This window comes from Cibotium barometz, chromosome 42 (assembly GCF_041138505.1).
Source record: "Cibotium barometz isolate CiBa-2024 chromosome 42, ASM4113850v1, whole genome shotgun sequence".
Lineage (NCBI taxonomy): Eukaryota > Viridiplantae > Streptophyta > Polypodiopsida > Cyatheales > Cibotiaceae > Cibotium > Cibotium barometz.
In genome coordinates, this window is record NC_141087.1 from 36119491 (window position 1) to 36138289 (window position 18799).

Sequence of the window (18799 nt, forward strand, 5' to 3'; positions counted from 1 at the left end):
GTTATCTGATTATTAAGAGCCCTATAATCTACGCACATCTGCATAGATCCGTCTTTCTTCTTTACCAGAAGAATAGGCGATGCCCATGAACTTGAACCAGGCCGAATAAAGCCTTTGTTCAAATATTCCGTCAATTGCTTTTCCACCTCCCGTGCCTCGGAGTTGCTTAATCTATAAGCAGGTTTGCTTATAGGTTTTGAACAAATTCATTAAAGTATCTATGTACTTTTTCTTTAATGTCTCTTTCGCCTTGGATTTTTTCTTGTTTGAATCCCATGCATACCAAACAGGGTTTTCAAACAGTGGGTCTCGTCCAAGGCTATTTTGTTTTCCTTGTTTGTCTACGCAAACATCATCTACAGTTTCATCTACGGAAACAGAATTTAAAAGAGGGTAACAAGCATATACCTCTGCTATCTGGCCTCTGCGGACCGCTGTGCACAGCTCCATGGAGGAAATAAGTGGTGTGGCGGGGACAGTTTGTTTTCTTTGGTCCTTAGTCCACTCTTCATCTTATGTGAGGATTTACTCATTTTTGGAGGGATTTTTCTTTTATTATTCAATTTATCTCCTCCCTACATTTGGATTAATCCTATTGGTCCATAGAAACCTTAATCCAAAATTTTCAGAAAATCTGGACCCTTAGGCTAAGGTCTTTTGTGCACATTATAATTTATTTCTAATGCACCTCAGGAATTTCTTTTTGAACTTCTATTTCGGGGGAATTTATTTTAATAAGAAGGGATGTTTTTTCATCCAAATATATCTAAAAACTAAATTACCTCTCTCTAGAATATTTTCTCTCTCTAGGCCAAAATAGATAGAAACAAGATCTGCTATTATTCTGAAAAGGGGATTGATTTTACAGGGGGAGAAACTGGGACATCTTGAGGGGCTAGGGAGGAATCTTACATCCTATCCCACTTAAAAAACGCGAGATGTCCTCATCTCTTAGGTGGAGTATGATCTCTTTCATCTTCTTCTTCTTCTTTAGTCACTTCCAGCGTTACTGCCCCTTGGAAGTGGACGGCCGATTCGGGAACATCTCTCTTTGACTTCCCCTATTCTGAGATGGAGGTCTTACATTACTTTGGATTGAAAATGCGGGTTGGTTAGAGGGTCTACCTCTGGGATTTTCCTGATTTTGGCAGAAAGAAACCTGATTACTCTAGAAGGAAGAAGCTGGAGTCTGGAATCTTGATCCCTGATCTCCCTGCCTCGAAAACCTTGATCCAAAAGGAGTTGGGCAATCCATACTGCGATGTCCAAATCCTTGACAGTTATAGCATTTCACTCCTTTGTTCAAGGGTGGAACTTTTGAAGTTGAATTCCAGGGGATTGGGTTTCGGGAAAAGGACATTTCTTCCATTCTGGAACTTCCCATATCGTGGGCTTGTTGACCTTGATATCTTTTAGGCGGTGGAAGGTTGGAATCACCTTCTGGAATTAAAAACCTTTTGAAAGGTGATGGTGCTGGCTTCGGCGGGACTTTGACATCAAAGACCTTGGCGAAATCCTTCGCCATCTGCACTGCTTTATTTTTCTAAAGTAATTACAACTAAAATATTTTCTCGATTTTTTAGATTTTTAGATTGGTTGTCTAGGACAGACAACCCATGGAAAGACTTGCTCATCAATCGCTCGTTGACCCAAGACATGTAATCTCTTGACTTGTTTTAATATATCAACATGTGTCTAAATGTTTCATTCTTAAAAGATGTTTTGATATGTAAATATGTTTCTAAATGGTTCATTCTAAAATTAGACACATGGCACCACTAGACTAGGTCTTTGATATATGCATACCATGAAAGGAGGTTTCAGTGACGGTTAATCCAAAGGAATAAGAGAGAAAAATTTCTTGCAAATATCATTTTAGCAAACACCATATGATCATTAACAAATTGTTCAAGTCTATCACTGATAGAGAGAATGCCACAACATCAATGCTTCTCTCCATGGACCTCACATGGATTCACACTCATCGTCCACAAAAAGACAACGTCTTCGTTGTGGCTCTAAGGAGCCAACATCAAAGCATGGATCTTCAGCCATTCTCCTCGTTGCCCGTTGCTTCCGCGTACACAGGGAGTACACTTCTAGCAATACAACAACAAAGCACGAAATCAACACTTTTCATGGCTATCACTACTCATCACATATGTTCAGCATGTACTAAAAACTAGATTCAAGCAACAAACTACTATCCTAATGATCAAATTGAGCTCATGTAAGTCCATCAATACAACAAATAATAATTAGAACTACTATAAATTGTATCAACATACCAAAACTTTAAGTGACTTCTACATGAAAGAAGAGATCAAATACTGACTAGTCCACCTCTTCACCAAGCATTGAAGAACCAGCCTCCATACTTGGCCCTTGCATGGCCTGTGCCAATAATGGCTGCACAAAAGAGCTAATGATGTCATTGTCCATGTCAAGGGAGCCGCACACACGACCAATCCTGATGCATGCCTTGAGAATGGGTGCAGTACCACAACCCAACTCAAGGCAAACACCCTCCTTGGGACACAGGAGCTCTGAGAAGCATGCCATAAAAGCATGGCTCCTCTCCATGCCTACTCTGTAATCTCTACCATCAGGCCTCTTGGCCCTCACCACAACCGGCATATAATGACACATGACACTGTCCATCGGCGGATGCATGCGAAGAGACTGAAATAGGGCATGCTCTCTGCCACGTAGACACGGGGGTCCGTTCCACGATGCCGTATCATGAATAACATCGAAAGCTTTGCCTAAGAAAACATAAGGTGTCACGTAAAATGCTAAGCATTTTGATGTGTCATGTGGTGATACTACAAGTGCTGGAAATTCAACAAGTTCACATGTATTATGTAAGAGAAAATCAACCTTATATAATGCCCGATGTTTCAGCAGGTCACTCCTTTGTTTATGCATATAGTGGCTCAAAATAGAGCCTAATGTTTTAGCAGTTCACTCCTTTATTGATGGAGATAGTGGCTCAAAACAAAGCCTTGATGAGAAGTTAAGAAAGCAGTGTTAAGAACACTTGGCAGTAATGGTCTAGGTATATTCATGTCTACTAGAGTCACATATCTAGTGGATAGACTAAGCTATGATGGGTACAACCCATCATTATACATATATGGTGAAAGCTATATAGTATGTTTTGATGAGGCGCTTGGACATAAGCGTTGGGAAGATGTCATGGATCAAGAGATGGTTGTGTTAGATGCTAATAAGACGTAGGATTTAGTGCCTTTTCTCTTAAGGAAAAGAAGGCAATTGGAAATAAGTGGGTCTACAAAGTGAAGCATATTAAAACGGTTCTGTTAGTAGGTAGTACAAGGAAATAATTGCTCTACCAAGGGATATGCACTGACCACATTGACTATGAGACATTCATCCCAGTCACTAGGATGGCAACTGTGAGAGCATTCATTGCCCAGTGTTGTTAGGATGGTAATCGTGAGAGAAATCATTGCTATGAATAGACATGTGTCATTGCTATGTGCAGACATATGGCATTGATTATATGAGGAGACATTTAGCCCCATTAGTAGGATGGCAACCATAAGAGTAGCCATTGCTTTGGTTGTAGCTCAGGGATGGTCTTTACATCATCAGATGGATATAAAGACTATTTTACATGGTGACTTACACAGGAAGTTTACATGGTGCAACCACCAAGATATGAGGATCATGCACACCCACATTTTTTTTTGGTTGCACAAAGCCTTATATGGCTTAAAGAAAGCACCCAGAGCATGGTCATGCAAGATAGGGGAGTATTTATCACTATTAAATTTTAGGTATCCAATTCTGATTTCTTGCTTTATGTGAGAAAGACTTACAGAGGGATTGTGCTAGTGGTCATTCATGTTGATGACTTGATTGCCATAGGTGTGACAGTGATGATGACGAGGTTTCATGAGGTGAAGATGTTTCTAAATAAAAAGTTTGAAATGAATGATTTGGGTGAGCTGTGATACTTCTTGTGTATCGAGGTGTATAGAGGTGATTAGATCATGTGATGAAATTTAACTTTTGTAGAGCCAGTAAGATTTGGACATGTTGTCCAAGTATGGGATGACAGGGTGTAAGCCAATATCAATGCCATTAGAGTAGAACACAAGGTTGTCTTCAATACATGTGATCTCTTGGAGGGATCCTACTATGTACATAAGCATAGTAAGCAGTTTGATTTACATGACTATCACCATGCCGATTTTGAGCTATTTAATTAGATTTTGAGCTATTTAATTAGATTGGTGAGTCAATTTTTATGCAGGCCCTTGAGGAAGCCACATTTAGATGTAGCTAGAAGAATACGTAGGTACATAAAGTCTACAGTACATTACAGACTTCTCTATGAGGCTAGGATATAGGTACACATATGTAGTAGACAAATGCAATAAACAGATATAGAACAAATATGTAGATTGGGCTGGTAGTGTCTCTCAGATAGGAGATCTACTAGTGGCTTTATGTTCTCTTTTGGGAGTGTCGTTGTAGCTAGAGTAGTAAGAAGCATCCGACAGTTGCTTCTTACTCGACAGTTTCTTTGTCAAGACGAGTACAAAGGCTGAGTACAAGGACGCTTCTATGGTCCTGTTATAGCGACTGCTATGGTGACATGTGAGGTAGCTTGGTTGTAAACGCTACATGTAGATATAGGTGATAGGGAAATTGTCATGAGTAGTACACAATGTAGCAAGTGTATCATACTAGGACAAAGCACATTAAGGTAAACTATCATTTTGTGAGGGAGAAGGTTCTAGGAAGTAAATTATTTTTGTTCTTATTTACGATAATTTTTTAACAAGTTGTAAAGTGGTTGATTTTTAGGACAGAAACTTGGTGATTTCAAGTGATGGATTTGGTTTATACAAGCATAGAGGATCAGGTGGCTAACACCTTCACAAAGGCTTTGGGTGGTATAGAGAAGATTTTCGATGAAGCTTACTTGAAGTTGACTACTTAGAGTGTAGGGTATGGAGTTGAACTCAAGGGAGGTGAGGTCGAGGGAGAGTGTTGAGATATTAAGCTCAACTAGTTTGGATATGGATGACACGCTAGGATGACACCTTTGCACTTACACCATTGGCATTGTTGGTGAGATGGATGACACATTAGGATTACACCTCCACACTTATATGACACTAGCATCGTTGGTGAGATTATGGTTAATATGCCGCCAATGGTGTATAGACTATGGTGTGTAGACTGTATGACAAACCACTTTGGTTTACTAGAGTTATAGTATAGTTATAGCACCACTTTCATATTGTTAGGTTCACACTATGGACCTTGTATGTTTTAGTAGTAGAGTACTTTTCCTTATAGTGTGTACTCTTATTTTTATGTTATGGTTGTAGAGAAGTGAAGAAGCTAGAAGGAAATTCAGCCCTCTCCATCTCTCTCTTGTGTGCTTGTCTCCTCTTGTGTGTGTGTGTGTGTGTGAAGAAGAAACCTTACAAGGAGCTCAAGCTTACCCTCTCCCCCACATTCTTCTTAGGACTACGGTGAAAGAGCCACTAATTTGAGGGAGTGTATTCAACAACATTTGCAAAGGTCTAGAATCAAGGAAGCTACATTATTCATGGTTGGGATTGATGGGTTAATTTTGTAACATTTTATCATTGGATTCAAGCCTAGAATAAGATAAATGGTGAAGATTGAAGGTACTAAAAACTTAAAAGGAGCCTTGAAGTCATACGCTAAGAATCAAGTCTTAAGAGAAGGAGGATACAGAGATCAACCAAAGCCTCAAGTATTGTCACTTTCTCCCAACCACCATCTTCTAGTGCTAATAAAATGGTTATCTTTAATGGACTTGGTTGTGGTTACCTTTAACAAACCACAACCAAATCCCAATGTACTTGATGCGGTGATATCTCAACTCATTGTTGCAAGTTACATCCCTCACGGTAAGTAGATATAGAAATCATGGTAAGAAATGGTCTGTAAGATTCCTCCCTAGCCCCTCAAGATGTCCAGTTTCTCCCCTTGTAATCAATCCCCTTTTCAGAGTAATAACAGATCTTGTTTCTATCTGTTTTAGCCTAGAGAGAGAAAATGTTCTAGAGAGAGGTAATTCAGTTTTTAGATATCTTTGGATGGAAAAACATCCCTTCTTATTAAAATAAATTCCCCCAAAACAAAAGTTCAAAAAGAAATTCCTGAGGTGCATTAGAAATAAATTATAGTGTGCACAAAAGATCTTAGCCTAAGGGTCCAGATTTTCTTAAAATTTTGGATTAAAGTTTCTATGGACCAATAGGATAAATCCAAATGTAGGGAGGAGATAAATTAAAGAATAAAAGAAAAACCCCCCAAAAATGAGTAAATGCTCACATAAGATGAAGAGTGGACTAAGGACCAAAGAAAATTGAATTTTGACACCTCCGTGTGGGGATCTCCTCTCATGAAATAGGCACCTTTTCTCATCATTACTCCCAAATTTTAATCAATAAAATGAGATATTTTATCTCTCCTCTCTCCTATTACAAAACTAGATCCAAAAAGTAAACTGAACTGACCCAAAAATGGTCAAAAACTGAACTGAACTGACCCAAAAATGGTCAAAAATTGACCAAATTGATCTGGAAAATTCTAGAATCAGTTTGCTTGGTTAGAGGCTCACTTTTTCTTATAAATAGAAGCCTCCCCCTTTGTAAAAGCTTAATGGTGTTTATGCACTATTACTCTGCTCGTGTCATCTTGAGCTATCTACATTGATTTTTTTAATAATTCAATTGTTTTTGGCCTAATCCTCTCCAAAGTGAATTGGTGGCCACTCTTGCTTCTTGCTTCAAACAAGAGTAGAACCCTCAATCCCTCAAGCCAAAGGAGAACTTACAAGCTCCATGTGAGCTAATTTTCTTAATTGTTTAATGAAGAATCTATGGTTTTCTTAATTTTTATGTTTTGCAATTAATTGAATTAAATTCAAATGCTATGCCTTGATGAAAAGGCCACCCCCTTCTCTTCTTTACATTTCAACCTTTCTTAATCCTAGAAAGATTAACTAAGGAATTAATTAAACTCTTCTTATTGTTTACTCTCTTGAATTTTAGAAAATTGTGTTGATTAGAGATCTATGAATCTAATTTGGATTAATTTAAGTTAAAATAGAATGTCAAAAATGAGAAATGGTCAGCCATACAAAGGAGGTTATGGTAAAATTTTCCAGAATTTTGTGGAAAAGAGAGATTGTTTTTATGTTATTCCAAAAGAGTAATTCCCACCATTTTTGCATCTAAAAGAAATATTCTAATTACTCCATGTACATATTCACCTATGAATATGCATGGTTATCACTGATATTAATTATTAAAATTGATTTTTATGCATAGAAAGATGCATAAAGGATTTATTTTTTATTTCAAAAGTGTTATTGTCATTAAATTTGATTTTTATGCATAGAAAGATGCATAAAGGAATTATTTTTATTTCAAAAGTGTTATTCTCATTAAATTTGATTTTATGCATAGAAAGATGCATAAAGAAATTATTTTTATTTCAAAAGTGTTATTCTCATTAAATTTGATTTTTATGCATAGAAAGATGCATAAAGGAATTATTTTTATTTCAAAAGTGTTGTTCTCATTAAATTTGATTTTTATGCATAGAAAGATGCATAAAGGAATTATTTTTTATTCAAAAGTGTTATTATCATTAAATTTGATTTTTATGCATAAATAGATGCATAAATAGATGCATAAATAGATGCATAAATAGTGTTATTATCATTAAATTTGATTTTTATGCATAAATAGATGCATAAAGAATTTTTATATCAAAATTAGAATTCTCTTAAATTCTATGTTTAAATTCTATGAATAGATGTGATGAGATGTGATGTGAATCAGATAGATGGGAATGAATGGATGGATGGATGTGATGTCAATAGATGTGATGTGAATCAGATAGATGTGAATGAATGGATGGATGGATGTGATGTGAATAGAGGTGATGAGATGTGATGTGAATCAGATAGATGTGAATGAATGGATGAGATGTGAGGTCATGTGAATCAGGATGTAAATGAATGATATGGGTTGTGAGTGGATGATATGTGATGAAAATGGATGTGAATGTGTATGTGAAAGAATGGATGTGGATGTGTATGTGAAGAATGGATGTGAATGTGTATGTGAAGAATGGATGAGAATGTGTATGTGTAGAATGGATGTGTATGTGTATGTGAAAGAATGTGATGTGATGTGACATGAATATATGTGGATGTGAAGTGATAGATATAAATGTGTGGATAGATGTGGGTAGTCGTACATGTGAACGATTGGATGGATGTGGATGAATGAGATGAGATGTGTATGAATGAGATTTGATGTGGATAGATGTGATGTGATGTTATGTGGATAGAATGTACGTGATGGATGGTGATGAGAATGAATGTGATGGATATGAATGAATGTGAATGTGATGGATATGAATGAATGTGATGTGAATCGGGATATATGTGAATGAATGAGATGTGAGGCGAAATGAATGAGATGTGATGTGAGGCGAAATGAATGAGATGTGATGTGAGTGAATGTGATGTGGTCTGAATGGATGAGATGTGAATGAATGTGATGTGATGCGAGTGGATATGGGTAGATGATGTGAGTGGATGAGATCTGATCAGGATAAATTGAGGAAAGATGTGATGAGATGAAAATGATGTGATTGGATGAGAATAGGAATACATATGAAATGGATGTGGAATTAAATAATGTGGATTGATGTGGAACAATGTGGAAAGATGAGAGTTCGTTATAGAAACTGTATTATGACCTATTTTTAAATGACAGTTTTATGTCAAGAATGCTGGGGAAGCATTTTGACCGTCTTGTGAATGAGGTCATGGAGACCTAATTGATAAAGTTGCAACAGCTGACGGAGAGTCAACGGAGGATGTCTGGCGTAGCAAAGTCGGCCGAGGTCTTGACATTTAAATGGTGAGCTTCCGGTACGATGGATGAGGGACCAAGGAAGCAGCCAAGGAAGCAGCCAAGGAGTGAAGCGCTAGGTGATCTGCAAAGGATCCTAGAGGGTGCTGACCATACGGTGCTCGGGCTCTGGGTCGTCAAAGATACCCACACGTGTGTCGTGGAAGATATTGGAACAAGGAGTAAGAGTTGTTTTCTAAATTCGAGCATGGATCTGGTTGATTGACCTTGCTGGTCCTCAACGGATGAGTCCATGGCTCTTTTATATGGATCCATTGGTTGCTCTTGCTGATCTTCAATGGAGATTCTATTTTGATATGTGAATATATTGCCGAGTACTATGAGCTAGGAACCATCAAAAAGGCCCCTGAGTGGACAGTTGGTGAGCGTTCTGGTTGTTGCCAATGATGCCATAGGTACACCGATGAAGGAATGATTGGAAATTAAGATCCAACCAAAGATTTTGAAGGGATTATGATCAATGACACTATGATTTCATTAAATGATTGTTTTAAAGACATCCAAATCTGTGAAAAAGGCAATTTCATACTGGGTGTGTAAGTGGTGTGACTAGTTTTAAGTTTGCATGAATATCCGGCTAGGGGGCCTGGGAACTCTTTTCCCTGGTACCCGAGACAAAACGTAACCAAATTCCTAATTGGATCCCATCACTATAGTGGTTGGGCGGTTGGCTAACCCATGGGATTGGATGTCTGGACTGATGGATCCCTAAAATGAGACTCAATTCTGTTTATGGTACGATAGATGAAGTAAATCCCGGATAAAAAATATTCTACGGAAAAGAATCAACAGTTGTGCCTCTCAATGAGGAAAAAAGCGTTGGTCTCTATGATCCAAGTGCAAGTCTTTTCCTTGATCTGACTATGATACTTACAGGTTCGGTCAGATCAGTTCAGTTAGTTAAGGCTCTTGACTACATTAGAGTAAAAATATCCTGGAGGAATCGCCCGTGCTTTCCAGGCGAGGGAAGTTTTTTCCAAGTTCAGTTTTGGAAGAACCGAGGGATTAGTCTCTTGTCTGGATATCCGTGGTGGGCGAGGCCTCCAGTGAGGGACCCTGCCCCACGCAAGAAGTGCTACTTTCGCTGCTAACACCCCTGAATTCGTTGCGTGGTGGGGACAGGGATCTTTCAGCTGGTATCAGAGCGCATTGGCTAAAGTGGATCAACCGTGAAGCCAAAAACGTCATAAATTTATGAAGTAACAATAAAAGGTTGGGATTGTGTGATGAAATTCATACAAATTGTTATTCAGACTGAAATTCATAAATTGGTAATTGGGTCTTTAGATGGAAGTACCACAATTATATGGAATCCCTGACTTGCTTGAGGCCTAGACATGATGGTATTTACCTTATAGTTCCAAGGACCGTGACTACCCATATATACCGAGGGTATAGCAGCCCTTTACTGGCAGTATATACGAGTAAATCTAAGATCTTGAAATTATAAGCAAAAATGCTTGATATGATTTTAAAATCCTGGTTGAGAACTGATGAGTTGATTTGGATTTTGATTGAAAAATGATGATTCCTGAATTTTGGTTGAAAAGCGAGAAGCTGAGCAAAACCACAATGAGGATGAATGGGACGAGTCCCTATGATGATGTTCGTAACTGGAATGATGATAATGACTTCAGCAAATCACTATGAGATTAGTGGATTATGCTGACAGATTGCTACTGTTAACACGACCTAGTGGATCAAGTTAAGGGATGACAAATTAAAAATCTGTATAATTGAAATTCCCATGGAGGACTGTTTAGATAGGAATTTCGGTCTAATGGACCATTATTGTGTTAAAGATATGAATGATATGTTCTGAATGAATTGTTATCTGATAATGAGTTCTATATGAGTATCTTGATCCCATGATTCTGTGGGGAGCTGACCAATCTAAAGAACCCCAGAATCAGTTGAATCTAAAATCAGATTTGAATCATAAATAAAGGAAATTAACAAGAATTTTCGTATTGATAGGAACATGGATCGAGGTCGTCATGGTAGAAATGATAACCTCCAACTCGATGAGGAAGAGCTCGACTTGGATGTTCATAAAACTCTTCATAGATCGCAACCTGGATCTTTCAAGGGTGAAGGGGAAAACTTGGGCGAGGCTGTGGAGAAGTGGATCGAAGCAATGGAAGAGTATTTCGATGTCACCGGCCGGGTACAATGAGAAGAGCAAAATGGCTCTTGCAAGGCTGAAGATAGTAGAAACAGCCAAAGTGGCATGGAGAAACCACTGCGAGACAAACCGTCTAGATCGGAATACCCAGACATGGAATGATCTCAAAATTTACCTAAGGACGAGGTTCTGTCCTCCCGGCTTTTTGGAAACAAAGATGAACGAATTCTTAGAGTTAACCCAGGGGAGCAGAACTATTGAAGTATATCACCAAGCGTTCGATGTCCTCCTTAAATACTCACCCACCGCTGGATGAAGAACAGCTGCTCTGCTGATGGCCAGGTTCATTCGGGGACTGAACGAACCTTTGAATATCTTGGTGAAGAATGCCAAGCCAGTTTCCATCTTTTCTCTTAACCTTAGTAGTTTTGTGTGTGGGGAAAGAGAGAGAGAGAGAGAGAGAGAGAGAGAGAGAGAGTGTGTGTATGTGTGTAGTATAAGGAGTATATATGATATTGGTGTTAGTGACTAGATATTGTCATTGAATTTGTCTTGTTGCTCTATATCATGTGCTTTGGCACGTGTCGCTCGGTTTTTTCATCTCGCTCGAAAAGGTTCACTCGGAGAAAAGGAAGACTCGCATTGACGAATGAGAAAGGGATACCACATTATTTTTGGGCAAAAGCAGTAGCACAACTGCGGTTTATATCATGAATAAGATGCCCACTATAGCAGTTCATGGCATGATCAGCCTAAACAAAAACTTTCTAGCAGAATACCAAATTTTGTACACTTGAAAGTGTTTAGGTGCATTATTGCTTTGGTACATATGTACCAGATAATGTGAGAAGTAAGTTGGATCCCAAGGTAGAAAAATGTATATTCATTAGTTATTCCCTTGACCAGAAAGTTTAGATGCTATAACCCCACTATATGTGAGATACGAGTGAGCGGGGATGTTGATGAGATGATATGTGAGTAAATGTTTTTATAGAGTCTGAAGTCAGAAATAAAACGTGTGCCTTAATTGTTGAGCAAAAATAACATACAGAAGAGTCCTCTAACAAACAGGCCAACATTTAGAAATACACAATACTATGAGGCAAACTTAAAAAAATATACCTCAACCTGGGAACCACCAACATCGTAACACCCAAAAGAAGGCTCATGCTCTACCACCACTCGGCGATGTATATCTAGATCTGAAACACGGGTGTATCTCTCCACCCATCCAATAGAATCCCCTGCACAGATAATAAAGCTTGGAGCCATGTAGTTGGTGGGCACTTGTTAAAACTATAAACATGACAGATACATTTATATTGCAAGTACCTGCAAAGGAAGCCATGACCAGTAGCCAACCACAATCTGCCAATGTGGAGGCAGCAAGAGCAATCCCAAATCATACATGCTCCTCTGTCAACCTATCCCATATTGGACATGGCTCTCCACCACACTAAGGAAGAACACCACATGGAAGATCCAAAAAGATGAAGTCTGAAGCCCATGTGACAACCCTACCCTTCTTGACATACTGCCTCTCTGTGGGCCTCACTCGTGTCATATGCTCATGTATCAAAGTAAATGTAGAATTCCTCAAGCCACTTGCAAGTCTTTTGCAATGCATATATAATCCCCAACGACAACGATACACCTATTCCATACGTGATCTTGAAACACCCATTGTGTGCCCTTTTTTAAGAGCACTACAATGCTCATCCTGAGAATCAAATACGATAGACTTTAGGTTTCTTAGGCTATGCAACAAATTGCTTTTCTGAACATGCTTCCTTTTTTACTCCATCACAATCCTGAGATGATGGGTCATCTAAATCAAGTTCTTTATCCTTCAAGGAACATTTAGAACCCATGGATTTAGCGGTTTAAGATGGAGTGAACCATATATTCTAGACCTTTGCCAACTCTTATGGGTTTCCATCATTGGATCTGTCTGGTTCAAACTCATTGGACTGATGTTGTCCATGCTGGTGGTGCTAGTAATATGTATGTTGTTGTCTTGTGAGGGATTGCATCCACATGCTCTTGAAATCTTAGTGGACAACAAATTTTTTTAAATAAAATGGAATAATAAAGAAAAGAAGGGGGGCTTAAAAGTAATAAATTAATAGGAATAAAAATCAAAAGAAGAGTCCCTCCCTTTCTTCTTTTTTGTTCTATTTATTTATTTTTTGAATGGTGAAATAATCATAATAAAGAAAGCAAGGGAGAAAAAAGTAAAAAAAGGGGGGTTCTTCTCTTCTCTTCTCTTGTCATTTTCTTTAATATTATTAATATTAATATTACTATTATTATTTTAATAATAGTAAGAAAAAAGGAGGGGGGATTTTAAAATGAGGTCGGGGGGAGATGGTAATTTATTTTATTAATTTTTGAGATGAGGGGGGCGATGTGCTTGTGCAGATGGAAGAGATGGTGTGAAAAGATAGGTGCACACGAAGGGGGGGTGCATGTATGCATGCGAGATGTAAAGGGGTGGGCGCATGTGTGGGTGATTGAATGTGCACACACACAGGGGATGCAAGTGCATGCACGTGGGTGTATAGTGAATATGCAAGTACATGCATAGGGTATTAATGAGCACACACAGGGGATGCAAGTGCATGCACGTGGGTGTATAGTGAATATGCAAGTACATGCACGTGGGTGTATAGTGAATATGCAAGTACATGCAAGGGAAAAGGCATGTGAATGCGCATGCATAGGGTATTAATGAGAATGGGCGAGGGCAGATGCACATGTGTGTGATTAACTGTGGGTATATGTGCGATTTTGCCTATGGGTATGTGCATGCAAGCAAGTTTATATGAATGTGCGTGTTAGTGGGAGTGGTGTGCATGCACATGCAGGTGAACACGCGAAATGGGTATGCACACACAGTGCAAATGGGTGGATTATGTGCAAATGCACACAAGTGTCAAGTGTATGTGTATACATGTCCATGTGCAAGTGTATGGGGTGCACATGTGTGAAAAATGTGTGGGGAGGGTGCACATGCATGAATGTGCAAAGGTGGGGTGCATGTATGATGCATGACTGTGCAAAGGTGGGGTGCACATGAGAATGCGTGAATGCAACTACATGCACACATGTACATGTATAGATGAGTGTGCACATGATGAATGTGTATATGTGGATGATGTGAGTGAGTGGGGTGTGTGCACATGCAAGGTGTGAGTGTGCACATGTGAATGGAGGTGAATTTGCAAGGGTGTAGATGCATATGCATGGGTAAAAAAGGATGTGTGTAAGAGTGGGTGCACACACATGCAAATGGTGCATGAGATACAAATATGCATGCATGGGGATGTGGTGCATAGTGTTCATAAATTGAGACCGAGCAATCCCTACTATGCAATGAAAAATACCAGCGGCGGCGGCGGGTGACTATGAGAAAGAATCCATCATGCACATGGCCAGATTTTCAAATCAGGGTAGGTTCTGGTAGACCATATTGTGCATAAAAGCACCTTTATTTTATATATTTGTGTCTCTTTGGGTTAGATGCGAATCATAATATGTTTATACATCAACCCACTCTAAAAAAGGAGGTTCTAATAAGAATGAAGCAGTAGGAGAACAATGTGAAAAGAACCTTGTACTGTTGATGACATTGTAATGTAGTTTCGAAAAGGTCCTTCATGTTGCAGTAATAAAATGTCATTTTTCTCAATTATCTAGCAACAAGGATGATTTACTTTGTAATTTTTGATGTAATTAATAATCTAATTAGTAATTTTACTAATTAGATTATTAATATTTACAGGCCTTCTAATAGCCCCTGGAAGAATTTTTGAAAAGACATCATTAAAAATCCAACCATTGGATTTGCAATTTTGAATAACCACCACATTCTACTAATGTCTCAATATCTACCACTCTTTTGATCTACAATATTGAGCATTTTAAGCGGTAGTTATTGTGGGTGCAAAAAGTGGCATATATTATAACAAGCTAAAGACCTTGAAGAAAATAGACAAATAGCTTAACATTTTCTCAAAAAATCAAGTTAAGATCTATATTATGTGAAGATCTAAGGTCCAAAGTTCGAATCTCATCTGATTTTACATGTAAAAGATATTAGCATTTAAAGGAATTAATCCAATTTCGGGACAGGGTGTATGTATTGACTTTGTACCTAAGGAAATGAGGACTTTTGACTATCTAATGCTTAATTGTATTATGCAACTATATTTTCAACTATATTTCAATTATATACTTTCATGTGATGTTTCAACAAAAGAACTTGAAAGTAAATTCCTTCATTAGCTACTAGGATAGATTGGCCACTAAAGGTAAATAAATGTCTATGTTCTTACTGTTTACAGGATGCCTGAGTGGAAAAGCTTGCATTTTTGTAAGATGGTTGGCTAGGTCATGTGTGCCCTTGAAAGAAAATCAAACCAAATGATTTTGTTAATATATCATATTTTAAGTTATAGATTAGAAGCATTTAAACTATGTAGTGAGGATGAAGCTTGGGAGCTTGAAGCCTTGTCAAAAATATCCTCTTGGTAACCCTTGCCATTTCCTTTGAAAAACTATTAATCACATGGGGAAACAACCGCTTGAGGGAAAACAATCTACATGAAGAGTCCATTTATGTGTGCAAGTATTATGTTGTGTATATACTATTAAGGGTACACCAAAGTTATTAAGGACAATTTGATGTGACACTGTTAGCTTTGCTTTTAAAGAGGCTCTAGGATCATATTTTACATGCATCATCTTTTGGATCATGATCATTTTATACTAAATAGAACTCCTCAAATTGTCTTAAGCACAATTGGATCATCCATGATGCCTATTTCAATGCTAAATTCAAAATAAAAATTTGAAATCACTTGTCTTTCCAAGCATCATGGTGGTGATGAAATACTCTCAAAACAATGTTTTCACATCAAGTAGACATTAAATGGAAAGTTTTTTTAATAGGTAGAAGTGATAGTTGTAATCTTTCATAGTAAAATGTCCCTTCTATGGTAGAAGTAATACTTGTAATCTATCATATTAAAATGTCACTTCTATGGGTAGAAGTGGCATTTTTAATCTTTCATATTCAATATAAGTATTCTAAAATATGCAAGCATTTCAAAACATGTTTGAAACCTCAATGTGTTTGGTATTAACTCTAAGAGATGTTGCATAGCCTCATCTGTATTACCCGTAAGAGTTTAATCTTAAAATATTTTGCATTACATTGAGAAACCAACTCAAAAGTAAGCCTTCTGCTTTCATGGTACAATGTGTATATAGTCTTTGGGAGATATGGTGCTAGAGAAGAGAGAACATGTCCTTAGACGGACCACAAAGCCGTACAACTCATAGAGCCTATTGGAGGTGCATCATTAGACAAAAGAATATTCCCTTGGAGCATTTTCACAAAACCATTTCACTCCTTATGCATAGATCTACTAGAGAGCATGCGATTTCCTTGCTAAAATCTATAAGTTTTCAAGCTTGGTGAAATCAAAGCGTAAAAATGGCACTTTTTCTAAAGTAACACTATTGAAAACAATACACTTTTTCTAAGAAACTTGACAATTTAACATTTCTTTCACAAAAACATCATTTTAAACATAAATTTTTCCCACAAAAATCATTATTGCAAAAAAACACTTTTCTCAGAAATATTACATTTTTTAAATGGAAATACAACATAGCATAGAGACCATTTCTTATGGGGCCCTCCTTCATTTGGATCATGAATTTCTTCATGGCAATGATGATGATAGTTCATAAGCTTGGGTTTGGCATGGTGAGGGTCCATGGAGACCCTTAATTTCTTCATGAATTATCATGGTGGTGGTGATGAATTAATGAGCTTGGGTTCAACATTGTCACTAGAAAAAGGGTTCATGGAGACCCTTAATTTCCTCATGGTCATGAGCATGGTGGTGATGATAGTGGTGAGCTTGGGTTTGGCATGGTGATGATGAATTTCAGGAGCATGGCCCTTCATTTGGATCATGAATTTCTTCATGATCCAAATTAAGAGCTTGCGTTTGGCATGGTGATAATGAATTTCATGAGTATGGCCCTTCATTTGGATTAGAATTTATTCATGAATTCATTTGGATCATGAATTTATTCATGGCAATGATGATGATAGTTCATGAGCTTGGGTTTGGCATGGTGACTAGCAAAAAGGTCCATAAAGATCCTTAATTTTCTCATGGTCATGAGCATGGTGGTGATGATGATTATTCATGACCTTAGGGTTTGACATGGTCATTATATATATTAATGAAAGGGTCCTTGTGGGGGGGGGAATAATGGTCATCATATATTAATGAAAGGGTCCTTATGGGAAAATGATGGTCATAACTTTCAAGCTATAGCTTAGATCAATAAGCCATTTTAAAAAAAGCAAAAAAGCATTTCTTTTAGCTCTATACAGTTGTGTAATCAAAGTAAGCTTTTAAGGATATTAAAACTTCCAAAAATGAATCATTTATCTAAGATAAAGGTAAAAGGGTCCCTAGAGAGCCCCTCAATTTCTTTGTGGTAATGAACTTGGTGGAGATGATGACACGATAATGATCCTATATCTAGAGTACTTACACATGCACACACATGGGCCACAAGGAAAGCCTCCCAACCATAGGCTTATTACTCTAAGGCACACTCAACTTTAGGGAGAGAGAGAGAGAGAGAGAGAGAGAGAGAGAGAGAGAGAGAGAGAGAGAGAGAGAGAGAGAGAGATGCATGCACCACCATAGCATGATGACTTTGGATAAAACAAGCCCTTTTTCATAGATTTTCTATATTGGCTCTTCGTCTAAGTCTAACCCATATGTGTCCATGTCCTTTACATGGTTTGAGGAGGAGGAGGATGTCGACGAGCTATCTTCCTATCAATATCAACCACCACATTTTCCTCATCTCAATGTAGTCCAAGCACATCTTGCAAGTCCTTATGTTTGTCATATCAATATCATGAAGCTTTATCGATAGCTTTTGCTTAATTATTTTGATTGTTTTCTTATGGAGGAAATCATTCTTTCTTAGCTCAAAGTCAAATACAAGGATGTAGACCTCTACTAGAACAAGAAATCTTATGTTGGGAACATTCCTTGACCTTTTGAAGATCAAGCATCGAAGATATCAGTCTTAACAATACATTAAAATATCAATCTTAACAATACATTAAAATATCAGTCTTAACAATACATTAAAATATCAATCTTAACAATACATTGAACATTTCTTGACCTTTTGATGAAGATCAACCATCGAAGATATCAGTCTTAAACAATACATTAAAATATCAATCTTAACAATACATTGAACATTTCTTGACCTTTTGAAGATCAACCATCAAAGATATCAGTCTTAACAATACATTAAAATATAATTTATGCACTTTTTTTCTTACCCCAAAGCATCTTTTACACTTATTTTGCTTACCTTAAATCATCCTTGACACTTCTTTTTCTTACAAAGCACACAAAATATAGGGTCAAACTTGAACAAGGTTCTTAGTGCATCATGGAGTCCCCTTTAAGTCCTACAGGCTCTCTAACTTGATGATAACTTTTGACAACCTAGAACATATAAAGCAACCTTACCTTGATGCTAATGTTAAATAGGTAATGTCCAAAGACTTTTTGTATATAATAGCTTAAGACTACTAAGTGGCCAAATCATTTTTAAGTTCATGTCATCACCCAAAAAAAGTGCCAAT